Raw genomic sequence first — 16310 nt, forward strand, 5'->3', positions numbered from 1 at the left:
AATGACTTCCTAAGTTTTAAAATGCAGTGAAGGATTTGAGCTGTTGTTTCTTTAAAGGAAACTTTACCTTGCATTTTTTGATACAAATGGTTTAGTTTTAACTCAATAATTTACTGTAACAAAACAAGGATGCAAGTTGTTTCTGTAAATTGCATTTTAGAATTTAGTGCAGATATAAAGAATCCTTAATTTTCTACAAAGAATTTGTTTTCTAGTATAATTTAAAGTTATCTTACTAATAAACAAAAGTACTTGATAAAATGGAATTCAATTATTTAGATTGTAAGATTCTTAGAAAACCCATTTTTGAGACATTTCTCACAAGAACAACAATTTAGCTGATAATTTCCTTTATATTCAAATAGTTAAAATAGCTATTTTACTGTATTTTAATAACTCTTACTAGATGAAACATTTATAGTTTAAGTGTATATTTTCATAATTTACTTAATTTACCATACTTATGATCAATTTAGGTTTTTCTGCTAAAGACATAAAAAATAATAACTTAGAGACAACCTATTAGAAAGTAAATTAAAGTGAAATAAATGGAATAATTTTGATGGCCTTGTTATTGATACTTTCAAAATAGGATTAAAATCTAATATTCCATATATAAAAATTATATTTAAGGTCATAACTCATGGATTACACTCTTATAAGACAATTTCTTTGATTTCGGGAAGTAAGGATTATTATTTCTGAAGCAACAAATTTCATTTTTTTTCTCCTCTGGAAAATTCTACATATGCAGATTATAAGCTACTCTAATTAAAAAGGGATATTATGACCTCAGTTTATCTGACTTATTTGACTTCTCATCTAAAGTCTCCAGCTTTTTTTCTTCCCCCTAAGCTACAAAACTGAGTGACTTCACTTTCACTTTTCACTTTCATGCATTGGAAAAGGAAATGGCAACCTACTCCAGTGTTCTTGCCTGGAGAATCCCAGGGACGGGGGAGCCTGGTGGGCTGCCGTCTATGGGGTCGCACAGAGTCGGACACGACTGACGCGATTTAGCAGCAGCAGCAGCAGTAAGCTACAAAAATATGAGAATTGGTTACAAACAAATCAGTAGTTTGAGAGCATAAACTTTTACGGATAATCCTCTCTGTGGTGCTATATTTGGCAGACATTGTTTCCCAATAAAAACCTCACTTCCACTACATATGCTTTTTTAAATTGTGTTTTGCATTCTAGATCTGTGATTTGTGTGTGTGTGTATATGTGAAATATCACTCTCTTAGTAGCATAGTTGTCATTGTTTATAACATTGATTCCTCCTTGTAACTTAGTTTTTTTGTTTTTGTTTTTTGATAAGCCTCCAATCTCATCTGTGCTATCAGACTTAAAAAAAAAAAAAAAATCAGCCTGAAGATACAGATGTAGATTCTGGATATTCACGACTTGTCCAGATTTTCTCAGTTCCTAGGCAAATACCTTTTTCATAGAGGTGAGTGAATGGATTCTATATACTAGGAGATAAGAGAAGGCAATGGCACCCCACTCCAGTACTCCTGCCTGGAAAATCCCATGGACGGAGGAGCCTGGTAGGCTGCAGTCCATGGGGTCGCTGAGGGTTAGACACGACTGAGCGACTTCACTTTCACTTTCATGCATTGGAGAAGGAAATGGCAACCCACTCCAGTGTTCTTGCCTGGAGAGTCCCAGGGACGGGGGAGCCTGGTGGGCTGCCATCTATGGGGTCACACAGAGTTGGACACGACTGAAGTGACTTAGCAGCAAGAGTATAAATATTTTGAAAGGGATAAGCATTTGAGTAATACATATATTGTGTGTGTTAGTTGCTTAGTCGTGTCCGACTCTTTATGACTCCATGGACTATAGCCTGCCAGACTCTTCTGCCCAAGAAATTCTCCAAGCAAGAATACTAGCATGTGTTGCCATTTCCTTCTCCAGGGGATTGTCCTGAATCAGGGACTGAACCCAGGTCTCCTGCATTACGGATTCTTTACTGCCTGAGCCACCAGGGAAGCTCTGCAATGAGGCATCTGATTATAGCCATGATGGGCAAAGTGGAATGTCAGTTTGAGTGAAGTCTCTCAGTCGTGTCCGACTCTTTGCAACCCCATGGACTGTAGCCTACCAGGCTCCTCCATCCATGGATTTTCCAGGCAATAGTACTGGAGTGGGTTGCCATTTCCTTCTCCAGGGGATCTTCCTGACCCAGGGATCGAACCCGGGTCTCCCACATTATAGACAGATGCTTTGCCATCTGAGCCACTAGAGAAGCCCCCCTTTAATTTTCTCTCTTCCTCCTTTGCATATAAAAAGAATAAAACTACTAACTAATATTCCTAGAATAGTCCTGTAATTTATTTTAAATCGTTTATGTTAACTGGTATGTTTGCCAAGTCAGATTGCAGGAATGTAACCAAAAACCACTTGCAGAATGTGTATTTTCTGAGAATATTTAAAATTGCCAAAGATAGTAAATATGTTGCGCAGGGAGAGAAAAAAATGGAGAGAGAGATGGCTTGAAGCTAAGAAAGGTCCCCTCCCAAACATCACCGTGTAAGGTCAAAGAAAAGGAATGACCCTTGACTACTTCCCCTCTCGTTTTCAGGAAAATCACTCTTTCCTCATTTCTTTTCCCCGTGGTCAGGTTGGCTGCATCTCCAAACACTTGTAAGTACTGTATGTTCTGACATATCCTGAAGTCATGCATTAGCACCTTTTCATTCAGCAAAGGGTGAGAACAGATATCTTTTGGCAGCTGACAGCAGGGAGCAGGCAGAAGGAACGGAAGGCAAACTGGAGGATGGGGACACGGCAGTGGCCTGGTGGCTAGCAGGACTACTGCACCAGCTGTGAATAACCCTTTTTTTTTTTTTTTGCCTCCTATCTACCCAACAGATGTCTCTCTGTCATTGTCATGTCCTCAAGCTATCCCAGTAAATGATTTGCGCGTTGCAACGGAGTCACCCGTGTGGCAATCGAACCTCTTCACAGCTCAAAATTGTTGATGTGTGCACAGAGGAGGGCCTTGTGGTTGGACTGTACACTGGCAGGAGCTGGGAGAGGCTGGGGTGGGGCACCCGAGAAAGAGAATGCAGAAAAGGAAGCAGGAGCCAGAGAGGGTAGTGAAATGTCAAGGTTATCTTGTTTTGCCCGGACAATTAAAAAGGACACATGAATGTCTGCCTCTATTTGGTCTTTTGACTCTCTTAGGCTGAAGCAGCCCCTTGCTGCTCTGCTAGACATACATATAACTTTGAAAGATTAAAAAATGAAGAATGCAGTGATCTGTATTGTATATATGCTTTATTCTGTGGAAAGAATGTTAATAAATATACTGGGAGCCTGCAAAGTTTGCCAGTATAAATAATGTGGCATTTCAAAGTCTGTCAGTAACTGTAATTGAATTTTTCAAAGTAAAAATACAATTCAGTTATAAATTGGAGTCATGCTTGACATTAGTTGGGCATTAGAAGATATTAATTAGATACTGCTCACTTCTTCTCTCTGGTTTCTTTATATTAAATGAAATTATCGGGAAAGAGAAATTTGCAAGCATGCAATTTAGAGATTTTTATTCTCAAAAACAAGCTGCCTGGTAATTTTTAGTGGAAGAATAAATGCTTTTTTCAAAAACCTTGTCAGTGAGCTGTCTAAAACATGCCCTTCCCAATATGAACACAATATGGAAAAGCTAATCCATTTTAATACTTTGTAATGATAATAAGCTACAGTGAACAAGTAGCCTAGGGAAAAGATAGTAGTAGTCACCTTTAAACAGAAAGAGAATAGCAAGTAATTGTACATTTTTACACTAGGCTGATGACAACATTTCCTGTGACTTTGAACTTACTTTGGCTGTCACCAGCCTGGCAAACATTCTGCATATCAATCAGACAGTTGTATTTCTCGCATGACATTTGCAGCCTAATGTAGACATTTACTTATGTGATCCTTATATGTAAGCAGACCGTTTATATGTAAATAATTGTGTTCCTTCATGCTGCAGATGCTGCATGTAGAACTGTTCAGACCTTTTAGATCTCAATACCACATGCAATGTTCATTTATTCTTGTTATTCTTGCTTAAATCTGTCTTCCTCCTCCTTTGGCACGGTTCACTCCTGAGCGTGTGGTTTATGTGATTGTGCAGTGGTATGTGTGTCTGTTTTCCAGCAGTTAATTCTATTTCTGGAAACTCAATCCAAATAATTAACAGTGTTTGAATCTGATTTTTCTTGAGGATTTGTCATGTTGATTTCTTGTTTTGTGTTTAACAAGATACTATAGTTAATTATCACAAAAATGTATCCAGATATTGACTTGATTTACATAATGTTAATGTGTTCTGGGCATGTTTCATTATTGTTTTAGTTCCTGTTACCTTGCTTTTGAGTGGACATATGGGGGGGGGGCAATCTTTTTGATTTCAGTTTAAAACTTCTAAGTATCCAGGACCTATTCTCATTAGGTTCTTTCCAAATAGCTTATTCTTTAAAGACCTTGCTTTTTTATTAAATAAATCAAGTGCCCCCACACTGCATCATGCATATTATTCATAAGTATCTTTATTTTCTAGCTGGGCTCATCTCCAAGGTAAGCATTTTTTAAGTTAATTTTATATTGGGGTATAGTTGATTTATGATGTTGTGTTAGTTTGTTATAAAGCTGTTCAGTTATACATATGTCCATTCATGTCCAGATTATTTTCCCACATAGGTCATTATAGAATATTGAGTAACGTTTCCTGCTCTATACAGTAGGTCCTTGTCGGTTACCTATTTTACACATACAAGTGTGTATATGTTAATCCCTAATTTATCCCTCCCCTCTACCTTTCTCCTTTGGTAATCGTAAGTTTGTCCTCTGTGAGTCTATATTTGCTTTGCAAATAAGTTCATTTGCATCATCTTTTTAGATTCTATGTGTAAGTGATATCCTATGCTATTTGTTTTTCTGTCTGACTTACTCAGTATGACAATCTCTAGGTCCGTCCATGTTGCTGCAAATGGCATTATTTCCTACTTTTTTGATACATGTACCACATCCTCTTTATCCATTCCTCTGTCAATGGACATTTAGGTTACTTCCGTGTTTTTGTTATTATAAATAGTGCAGCAATGAACATCGTGGTGCATGTATCTTGTAGAGTTATGGTTTTCTGCAAATATACGCCCAGGAGTGGGACTGCAGCGCCTGTGGTACTTCCATTGGTATGTTTTTAAGAAACCTCCATACTGTTCCCCAACCTACATTCCCACCAACAGTGCAGGAGGGTTTGCTTTTCTCCACACCCTCTCCAGCATTGTTTGTAAACTTTTTGATGATAGTTCTGACTAGTGTGAGGTGATACCTCATAGTAGTTTTTATTTGCATTTCTCTAATAATTACTACTTATGTTGACTATCTTTTCATGTGCTTTTGGGCCATCCGTACATTTTATTTGGCCATTTAGATCTTGATTTGTCAACTTTAAAAAATTCTTATAAGTCTACAAATTCAACTTTGATTTGCTTGCCTTTATAGAAAACAATACACTAAAATACAACTCCCAGGAAATTTATTTAAGAACTCTATTCAAGGAGAGAGTCGTGACTTCATCAAGATGGTAACACAAGTTCTTCCTGACTTAGCTTTCCCTCACTGCTGCTGCTAAGTCGCTTCAGTCGTGTCCGACTCTGTGCGACCCCAGAGACGGCAGCCCACCAGGCCCCGCCGTCCCTGGGATTCTCCAGGCAAGAACACTGGAGTGGGTTGCCATTTCCTTCTCCAATGCATGAAAGTGAAAAGGGAAAGTGAAGTCGCTCAGTCGTGTCTGACTCCTAGCGACCCCATGGACTGCAGCCTACCAGGCTCCTCCATCCATGGGATTTTCCAGGCAAGAGTACTGGAGTGGGGTGCCATTGCCTTCTCCGTTCCCTCACTAGAACAGCTAACAATTATAACTCATGGACAACACACCACTGAGAGAATCCTAGAAGATGGGAGTGAGGAAGAAGCACCTCTTTGCACCATAGAAACCAAGATGGACTGCGTTGGACAGGTAAGAGAAGTCGCCCCGCAATGTTGTCTCTTTCCTGAGGCTATGGTTCTTCCAGTAGTCAAAAAAAGAGCCCAGGGCTTACATCCGGAACCCCAGGCATTGTGGGTCACTTCATGAAAACATTTACTCTGGACTTGCCTCAGGAAGATTGTGGCAGAGAAGAGGATTGCAGGGGCATTTGTGAGGCTCAACTGCTACAAATCTGATTGCGGCAGAGAAGACGAGGAGGGACTCCCAACAACCATCACTCAGCTCTTTACAGACCACATTCCTATTTGCAAAAGCCCAAGGAGTAATGTCAACCAGCCCCTTTTCTCATCTGCAGAACCAAGCTGGAGAGGCAGTCTGACCAGGGAGCTCAGCAGGGCTCAGGTCCGCCTACTTGAAGTTTTTAAACAAGGAGTCCCGCTAGGGCCTGTGGGCAGAACAGGCTCCAAGGCTGATGAAAGAGCTGTGTAATAGCGCCACTTGCTGTGAATCTTGGCTTCTCTGCCCAACCAGAAAATTTGGGAGTTGCCTGAGGAGGGCAGAAGCCAGCAGAGTCATAGTTTCACCCACAACAGGGTCTGACCCCGGTCTCATCTGACAGCAAAGGCTGGGGAGAACACCTGGAAAGCTGGATAACTGAATAACATTGAGGCCAAGAGACAAGCAGATCTGATCACCCCCAGAACAAAGCCTGAGGATGTATGTTTGGGCAGGAACTAGAGGCATGGATCAGCTTGAGGCCTGGAGCTGTTTGTCTGACTGTGTCCAAGCAGGGAAGCCAATTTGTAGCCACAGTTAGTGCTGAATAGAGCCTTTAGCCCTCCTGACCAGGGAACCTTACCAGAGAAGCTGCGTGTCTCATCCAATAGCTCTGCATACAGTGGTCTTGAACAAAGAACACAGCAGTGGCTTTCCTGTATGCAGAGCAAGACCAGGATATTCAATATGTACTCTTGCTCTGTTCAGGTCCCCAGTGATCCACATAGGCCCTTCTACTGCTGTCTGGCCAAAGCAGGGAAACTAATTCATAGCTTTTCTTACTGCTGCAAATAACACCCAGCCTTGACAGTCTTGACAGTAAACCTTACCAGAGAATCCAGACGACTGTGAACCCCTCCCTGTAGACTCACTTGGGCAGAGAACAAAACCAGCGACACAGTTGACCCCCATTTCCAACTGACCTCAGCACTCAGACAGTTGCATTGTCCCCAAACAGACCCTCATAGCAAGTCCCGCCTTCTTAAGGATATAACCAGCAGACACATCCAGAAATCCAAACTGAGCTCACTAGTGAAGAACTGCTCTGCATAGTGAATCTACAAAATTTTGGAAGGGGAGACCACTGATTCAAATATGCAGATACAACAGAAGGAAACAGGGTCATGAAAAATCAGGTAAATATAATACAACCAAAGAAAACGGAAAAAGTCTTAGAACTGATTCTAAAGAGCTGTATATCTATGAGCTGCAGATTTCAGAATAATCCTCTTTAAAAAGTTCAGTGAACTACATGAACACATAGACAAAATTGCATGAATATAGTTCAACAAAGAAATTGTAAAAAAAGAAACCCTAGAAATTCCAGAGCTGAAAATATGATAAAGATTGGAAGAATTCAATAGAGAGTTTCAATTTGAGAACAAAAGAAAGAATCAGTGGTCTAAAAGACAGGACATGTGAAATTATCCAGTCAGAGGGGCAAATAAAGAAAAAAAATGAAAAAGACTAAAGAAAGCTTATGAGACATGGTACACAATAAAAAGGGCAATATTCATTCACACATTATGAGAATTCAGAGGGAAAAGAGAAAGGAACAGAAAGTATATTTAAAGCAATAATGGCTTAAAACTTCTTAATGCCAGGGAGAGAAATAAACCTCCAAATCCAAGAGGCCCAAGAGCTGCTAAATATGGCTACACCAAAGTACCAAAAGTGAAAGACAAAAAATATTAAAAGCAGAAAGAGAAGAAAGAGATGTTATGTACAAGTAAATCCCTACGACCGTCAGAGGATTTCCCAACATAAACTTTTCAGGCTATTAGAGAATGAGATGACATATTTAAAATATTGAAAGAAAATACCTGTTAATCAAGAATACTATACCTGACAAAGCTGTCCTTCAGAAAGGAGGAGGGATTAAGATGACCCTACATACACATAAGTTGAGGCAATTCATTTCCACTAGACTTGCCTTATAAGCAATGCTAAGGAGTGTTTAAGTAGAAATAAAAGGATGCTAATTAATATCACAAAAGCATAAGGCCATGTAAAACTCACTGATAATGATAATTACATAGTTAAAATTGGATTCTATAGTCAAAGTTGGATTCTGTAATATGATATAGTAATGGTTGTGTGTAAATCACTGTAAAGAAAAAAAATAGTAAAAAATAACCAGAACTACAAAATTTTATTATTAGTTACACAACTTAAAAAAACAGATACTGTAACACGAGTAATCTAAAATGTGAAGGCAAAGAAAAGAAAGATATAAGTCTTTATAATTCTGTGGTTACAAGTTTAAAGTAGGGTGTTAAAATTTTAAGATATTTTATGTAAGCCTCATGATCACCACAAAGGAGGAACCTGCAGTAATTACAGAAAAGAACATGCTAAAGATCAAAGCATCCTGATATTGTAAGACATCAAAGTGCAAGAAAACACTGAAGGCTAAGAAACAAGGGACAATGGATCTACAAAACAGCAGAAAACAATGAAAGGCAAAACAGTAAGTCCTTACTTACCAATAATTACTTTAAATATAAATGGATCAAACTATTCAATAATACGCTGTCTGGGGCTTCCCAGTAAAGAATCCACCTGCAGTGTGGGATACCTGGTTCAATCCCTGGGTCTGGAAGATCTCCTGGAGGAGGGCATGGCAACTCACTCCAGTATTCTTGCCTGGAGAGTCCCCATGGACAGAGGAGCCTGGTGGGCTACAGCCCATGGGGTCACAAAGAATCAGACATGACTGAGAAACTAAGCACAGCACAATATGCTGTCTAGTTTTAAAGTCACACATAGACTGAAGAGATATTTCAAGCAAATAATAACCAAAAAAAAAAAACAGGGATAGAGACACTTATATCAGACAAAATAGACTTTAAAAATAGTAAAAAGAGACAAATAATTTTACTACGCAATGATAAAGGGTCTGTTCATCAAGAAGATACACCAATTATAAATATTTATGCTCCCATCATTGCAGCATCTAAATACATAAAGCAACACCTAAGAAGATTAAAGAGCAAAGCAATAATAATTGGGGACTTTGATCAGTTCAGTTCAGCTTAGCCACTCAGTGGTGTCCTACTCTCTGCAACGCCATGGACTGCAGCACTCCAGGCCTCCCTATCCATCACCATCCCGGAGTGTACTCAAACTCATGTCCATTTCATCAGTGATGCCATCCAACCATCTCATCTTCTGTCATCCCCTTCTCCTCCCTCCCTCAATCTTTCTCAGCATCAGGGTCTTTTCCAATGAGTCACTTCTTTGGCCACCTGATGCAAAGTATTGGAGTTTCAGCTTCAACATCAGTCCTTCCAATGAATATTCAGGGCTGATCTCCTTCAGAATGGACTGGTTGGATCTCCTTGCAGTCCAAGGGACTCTCAAGAGTCTTCTCCAATACCACATTTAAAAAGTATCACTTCTTCAGCTCTCAGCTTTCTTTACAGTCCAACTCTCACATCCATACATGACCACTGGAAAAACCATAGCTTTGACACTCTACTCCAAGTGATGAATAATTTATCCAGACAGAAACTGAACAAGGGAAGAGCAACTTTGAACGATATAGACCAAACAGACCTAATAGAGACACACAAAAAAGTATTCTATTCAAAAACATACACATTCTTTCAGGTGCACATAGGATGATTTCTAGGATAAACCGTATATTGGCCACATGTCTTAGCAAATTCAAGAAGATTTAAATCATACCAAGTATACTCTCTGAGCACACTGGTCTGAAACTAAGAAATCAATAAGAAGACAAAACCTGGAAAATTCCCAAGTAGTCTTCCCACAGCACTGGTTTCAGGAATCTCTGTGGATACCTAAATCTGAGAATGCTCAGTTCCTTTATATAAAATAGCATAGTGCCATAAATACAGTTGGCCATCTGCAGATGCAAAACCCGCAAATACAGAAGGCTGACAGTACACTGCTCAAAAAACAAAGGATGGGAGAAGAAATTAAAAGGGAAATAAAACAGCATCTTGAAACAAACATGGCAAAATGCAGCAAAAGCAGTTTTAAGAGTTCACAGTCACAAATGCCTGTATTAAGAAACAGAAAAATCTCAAATGACCTAACTATTCCTTCAGAAAAAATAGAGATTAGAGCAGAAATGCACAAAAAAGAGAACAGGAAAACTATAGAAAAGATGAACCAAAAAGTTGGTTGTTTGAAAAGACGAATGAAGTTTACAACTCTTTAGCTAGAGTAACCAAGGGAAAAAGAGGACCCAAATCAACAATAATATAAATAAAAAAGGAGACATTATGATGGATACCACAGATACAAAGGCGCATAAGAAGCTACTATGAATAAGTGCACATCAACAAATTGGATAACTTACAGGAAATTTTAAAAAGTCTTAAAAACAGTAAATCCTTAGACTGAATCAGGAAGAAACAAATTCTGACTATACCAATCTATAAGAAAAAAGAGAATTAGTCATCAAAAACCTCCCAATTGAAAAAAAATTCAGAACTGATTCTTTAACTGGTGAATTTTACCAAATATCTAAAGAATTAATACCAATCCTCAAAAGATTCCAAAAATATTGGAGAGGAAGGAACATTTCCAGATTCATTTTATGAGGCTGGCATTACCCTGACAGCAAAAACGAAACACAAAAATAATAACAGAAAACTACAGACCAATATCCCTGATAAATACAGATGCAAAAATTTCAGTAAAATATTAGCAAACCAAATTCAGCACATAAACAGCAGCATTCACCATGACCAAGTTGGATTTATATCTGGGATATAAAGATGAACGAAGGAAAGGGTTAGTTGCTCAGTCATGTGTGACTCTTTGTGAACCCATGGACTGCAACTCACCAGGTTCCTCTGTCCATGGGATTTTCCAGGCAAGAATACTGGAGTGGATTGCCATTCCCTTCTCCAGGGGAACCTTCTGACCCAGAGATGGAACCCTGGTCTCCCACATTGCAGGCAGATTCTTTACCGTCTGAGCCACGAAGGAAGTAAGGATAGTTCAACATATACAAGTCAGTTTATGTGATTTCACATTAATGGAAAGAAAGACAAATATCATGATCACCTTAATGGAGGCAGAAAAAATCATCTGACACAATTCAACATCCACTCTTGATAAAATCTTCTGAATAAATTGAGTATATCAGGAATGAACCCCCAAATAATAAAGGGTATAAGCAAGCCCACAAGTAATTTCCTACTCAAGTAAATTCCTACTGTAAAAGACTGATAGCTTTTCCTCTAAGATCAGAAACAAGACAAAGATGCACAGTCTCAGAATTCCTATTCAGCATGGTCCTGGAAGTCCTCACCACAGCAACCAAGCAGGTAAATATAAATCAGAATTTGAAAGGGAAAAGGTTGTCTCTATTTGCAGATAGCATGGTTTTGTATAGAAAACCTAATGATTCCATTACAAAACAGATCTAATCAATGAGTTCAGTAAAGTTTCAGGATACAAACTTAATATAAAAATAGTAGCATTTGTATGGTGGTGGTGGTTTAGTCGCTAAGTTGGGTCCGACTCCTGTGATCCCATGGACTGTAGCTTGCCAGGCTCCTCTGTCCATGGGATTCTCCAGGCAAGGATACTGGAGTGGGTTGCCATTTCCTTCTCCAGAGGATCTTCCTAACCCAGGAATCAAACACTGGTCACCTGCATTACAGGTGGATTCTTTACCAACTGGGCTATGAGGGAAGCATTTGTATACACTAGCAAATTATCTGAAAAATAAAATCATTCCATTTATAGTAACATAAAAATACTTAGTAATAAACACAAAAAGATCCCAAATGCCAAAGGATTCCTGAGAACAAAGCAGGAAGAATTACACTTCCCAAACCGCAAAAATAATCAAAACAGCCTGCCAGTGACATGAAAAAAGATGTATAGGTCAATGCGATAGAACTGAGAGCTCAGAAATAAACCCAAGCACATATAGTTGATTAATCTTTGACGATGGGAACAAGAATATATAATGGTAAAATGACAGTTTTAGTAAACGGTGTTCAGAAGGGTAGATATTTGCATGTAAAACAATGACACTACGCAAAATAACAAAAACGAAAGGACCTAAGCAGAAGAGATTAAGAAGAGGTGGCGAGAATGCACAGAAGAACTATACAAAAAAGCTCTTAATGACCCAGATAACCATGATGGTGTGGTCACTCACCTAGAGCCAGACATCCTAGAGTGTGAATCAAGTGGGCTTTAGGAAGCACTGCTACAAACAAAGCTAGTGGAGGTGATGGAATTCCAGCTGAGCTATTTCAAATCCTAGAAGATGACGCTATGAAAGTGCTGCACTCAATATGCCAGCAAATTTAGAAAACAGCAGGGGCCACAGGACTGGAAAAGATCATTTTCCATTCCAATCCTGAAGTAAGGCAATAAAAAAGAAGGTTCAAATTACTATACAATTGCACTCATTTCACATGCTAGAAAGATTATGCTCCAAATTCTTCAAGCTATGCTTCAGCAGTATGTGAATCGAGAATTTTCAGATGTACAAGCTGTATTTAGAAAAGGCAGAGGAAACAGAGATCAAATTGCCAACATCAGCTGGAAAAGCAAAGCAATTCCAATATATACATTTATCTATCTATATCTATATCTATACACACATATATACACATATACATTTCTGCTTCATTGACTATGATATAACCTTTGAGTGTGTGGATCACAACAAATTGTGGAATATTCTTAAAGAGATGGAACTATCAGACCACCTTAGCTGCCTCCTAAGAAACCTGTATGCGGATAGGACACAACAGAACTGGACATGGAACAACAGACTGGTTAAAAATTCGGAAAGGAATATGTCAAGGCTGTATATTGTCATCCTGCTTATTTAACTTATATGCAGAGTACATCATATGAAATGCTGGGGTTGACAATTCACAAGCTGAGATCAAGATTGCAGGGAGAAATACCAACAAGCTCAGATATGCAGATGATACCACAGAAATGGCAGATACCACTTTATGGCAGAAAGTGAAGAGGAACTAAAGAGCCTCTTGATGAAGGTGAAAGAAGTGAGTGAAAAAGCTGGCTTAAAACTCAAGATTCAAACAACAAAGATCATGGCATCCAGTCCCATTACTTCATAGAAATAGGTAAACAGTGGAAACGGTGTCAGATTTCATTTCCTTGGGCTCCAAAATCTCTGCAGATGGTGACTGCAGCCATGAAATTAAAAGATGCTTGCTCCTTGGAAAAAAAGCTATGACAAACCTAGACAGAGTATTAAAAATTAGACACATCACTTTGCCGACAAAGATCCGTATAATCAAAGCTATGGTTTTTCCAGTGGTCATGTATGAATGTGAGAGTTGAAACATAAAGAAGGCTGAGTACTGAAGATTTAATGCATTCGAACTGTGATACTGGAAAGGACTCTTGAAGGTCCCTTGGAATGCAAGGAAATCAACTTGTCAATCCTAAAGGAAATCAACCCTGAATATTCATTGGAAGGACTGATGCTAAATCTGAAACTACAATACTTTGGCCACATGATGCGAAGAACTGACTCATTGGAAAAGACCCTGATGCTGGGATAGACTGAGGGCAAGAGGAGAAGGGGATGACAGAGGATGAGATGTTTGGATGACATCACTGACTCAATGGACATGAGTTTGAGCAAACTCAGGGAGATAGTGAAGGACAGGGAAGCCTGGTACGCTGCATTTGATGGGGTTGCAAATAGTCAGACATGACTTAGTGACTGAACAGCTGAACAACAATGAAACTAGACTCCTATCACACTATACTTACATGTATGTCATTAAAGCACAATCAATAAAGTAAAAAGAAGTGAAACTGCATCAAACTAAAAACGGTTCATCAAACTAAAAAGGCAAAGAAACAGCAAAATAAAAAGACAACCTGCTGAATAAAGAAATTTCTGCATACCATATATCCAATAAGGGTTAATATCCAAAATACATAAAGAACTCATAAAGCTCAATGGTAACAAAAGAATCAATTAGAAAATGGAGGAAAGTTATTTATACAAAATATTTATATGAAGGTCAATGGGTATATAAAATGCTCAACATCACAATTCATTTAGTGAAAAGCTAATCAAAATCACAATGAGATACCACCTCAAACCTGTAAGGATTCTACCTCCAACATCTGAGCAATGTACTCAGTTCCTGCCTACAAAAAATGAGTGGTAACAGTGTGTATTGATTCTAAGCCAATGGAGTTAAGAAGCATGTGTGCCTACTCTCTCATCTCTTTCTATAACAAACTTGGTTCTAGTTATTAGAAACAGTTCATCCAAAAGATGAAAGAAAAGAGAATCAGTAGGAGGAATCCAGCAGAACGTACAGTAAGTATGGAACTGTTGTGATGTGAAAAATTATCTATTTTTTGGTTAACTTCAACTGATTTCCATTATGTTAAGCCATAGGCACTATGATTTATTACAACAGTCAGCATTCTATTATTATTATTATTATTATTGAAAACATTACCTAAACTTGGAACAAAAATCTAAAATGCGCTGGTTTAGCAGTCAGGTAATAGGTGACAAGGGAATTAATGTCAGAAGGAAGACTTTCCTCTGAATCCTCACATGAGAATTATTGAAGAAAAGATAAATTGCTATCTTGCTAATCTGTAGGGATTTCAGGGTAACAAGCAACACTCATTGCCTCAACTAAGTGAATGAAGTAATGAACAGAGAAAATAACGCATTTCTGAGTTTACATTGCTCACTTATAAAACTAAATAGAAATCACCCTATGAATGAGCAACAGTAGATTGTACCCTTGGCATAGATTCCAGAAACGCCAAGTGGGCAAACACTGAAATCATGAAGAATGTGTGGGTATACCAGCACACTTGGTCAAAAAATAATGAATAGAGTAATTATAACCACAGATGGAAGTTACCATGACCTTTCATGTAGAGTTCATGATGAGTTGCAAATGCTAGATTATTATAGAATATCACCTCTGTACCATCTGAATATTATATAGCCCCTAGGCTGTAAAAAAAAAATGTATGAACAGTCCAGATCCTAAGGCAAGGTAATCTAAACTATGACCATGGCTGCAGTAGTTTCCTTTCTTCCATCAGGATTACAGAGGCAGTTTGGTTTCAGTGCTCATTTGCATTCTATGTCCACAGATTGGAGCAGATGTGTTGGAAAAGGTAAAAATCTGAGAAGAGAAGAAACAAGCATTCCCTGAGAAGCACTTTTACCTATAACCTAAGCAAGAGCCCATTGCCACCTTTATGTATGTCTTTCCTTGAAAAGTACATGAAAATATAATGAGATTTTATTCCAGTTCATTTAGCCTACTTTCTTCTGAGTTTAATGACAGTAATAGAGGGAATCTCATCTTGAGTTTCTTCTCTGTTCTCAGAATCCAAAATTAAGCCATATACATGTATAAAATTTTTTAAGAAAGCAGTTGGGGTTCTTGTCAAAGGTACTAATGCAAGAAGTTCCTGAACTCACCTCCTTCCACAGCCAAACCAAATCGATAGCTATAGATGGAATGATTTCCTGTCAAATAAGCCCCCAAACTAGATGAGCAATTGATGCTCTCAAAATGGTATTGAAGAAGAATCTTCGGTCCCTTGGACAAGGAGAACAAACCAGTCAATCCTAATATGCTGGATATTCATTGGAAGGACTGACACTGGTGCTTTGGGCACCAGATGTGAAGAGCCGACTGGACATGAGTTTGAGCAAACTCCGAGAGACAGTGACGGACAGGGAAGCCTGACATGCTGCAGTTCATGGGGTCACAAAGAATAAGACATGACTGAGCTACTGAATAATGAACAACAATTCCTATACATCAGGCAAACAAGAAAAACACCCACATTGAAGCAGATAGGAGTGGCTGATACACAATCTCACCATAAACCCTACCATTGGTTTGGCAACCTATAATCAAGAGGAAACTCCATGTGTTTCTGAGCTTCTTCCTGGAGTGAAGGGTTTGAGTCCTTCATCTGGCACCCCAATGTTTAAGACTTACACCTGAGAGATCACCTCCTCCAAGAGAGGAGAAAGCCAATGGAGTTTATGTGTTCAACA

General features: G+C 38.7%; 1 long non-coding RNA gene across 6 annotated transcripts in view; it reads left to right on the forward strand.

The window, feature by feature from the left end:
* LOC147369964 (uncharacterized) overlaps nucleotides 1–15546 on the forward strand; it is a 382151-nt gene extending 366605 nt beyond the window's left edge. The window contains exons 3-4 of one of the 6 annotated variants that reach the window (XR_015168244.1): nucleotides 1322–1453; nucleotides 2878–3565. This is a non-coding gene — a long non-coding RNA (uncharacterized LOC147369964). Of the gene's footprint in view, nucleotides 1–1321; nucleotides 1454–2877; nucleotides 3566–5505; nucleotides 8328–15388 lie in introns of those variants that run through there. The other 5 variants (XR_015168240.1, XR_015168242.1, XR_015168243.1 and 2 more) reach the window with 5 other exon arrangements.
* Nucleotides 15547–16310: the final 764 nt, after the last annotated feature.

Source organism: Bos grunniens, chromosome 7, assembly GCF_055505025.1.
Source record: "Bos grunniens cultivar Pamir isolate PY7600 chromosome 7, Bosgru_T2T1.0, whole genome shotgun sequence".
NCBI lineage: Eukaryota > Metazoa > Chordata > Mammalia > Artiodactyla > Bovidae > Bos > Bos grunniens.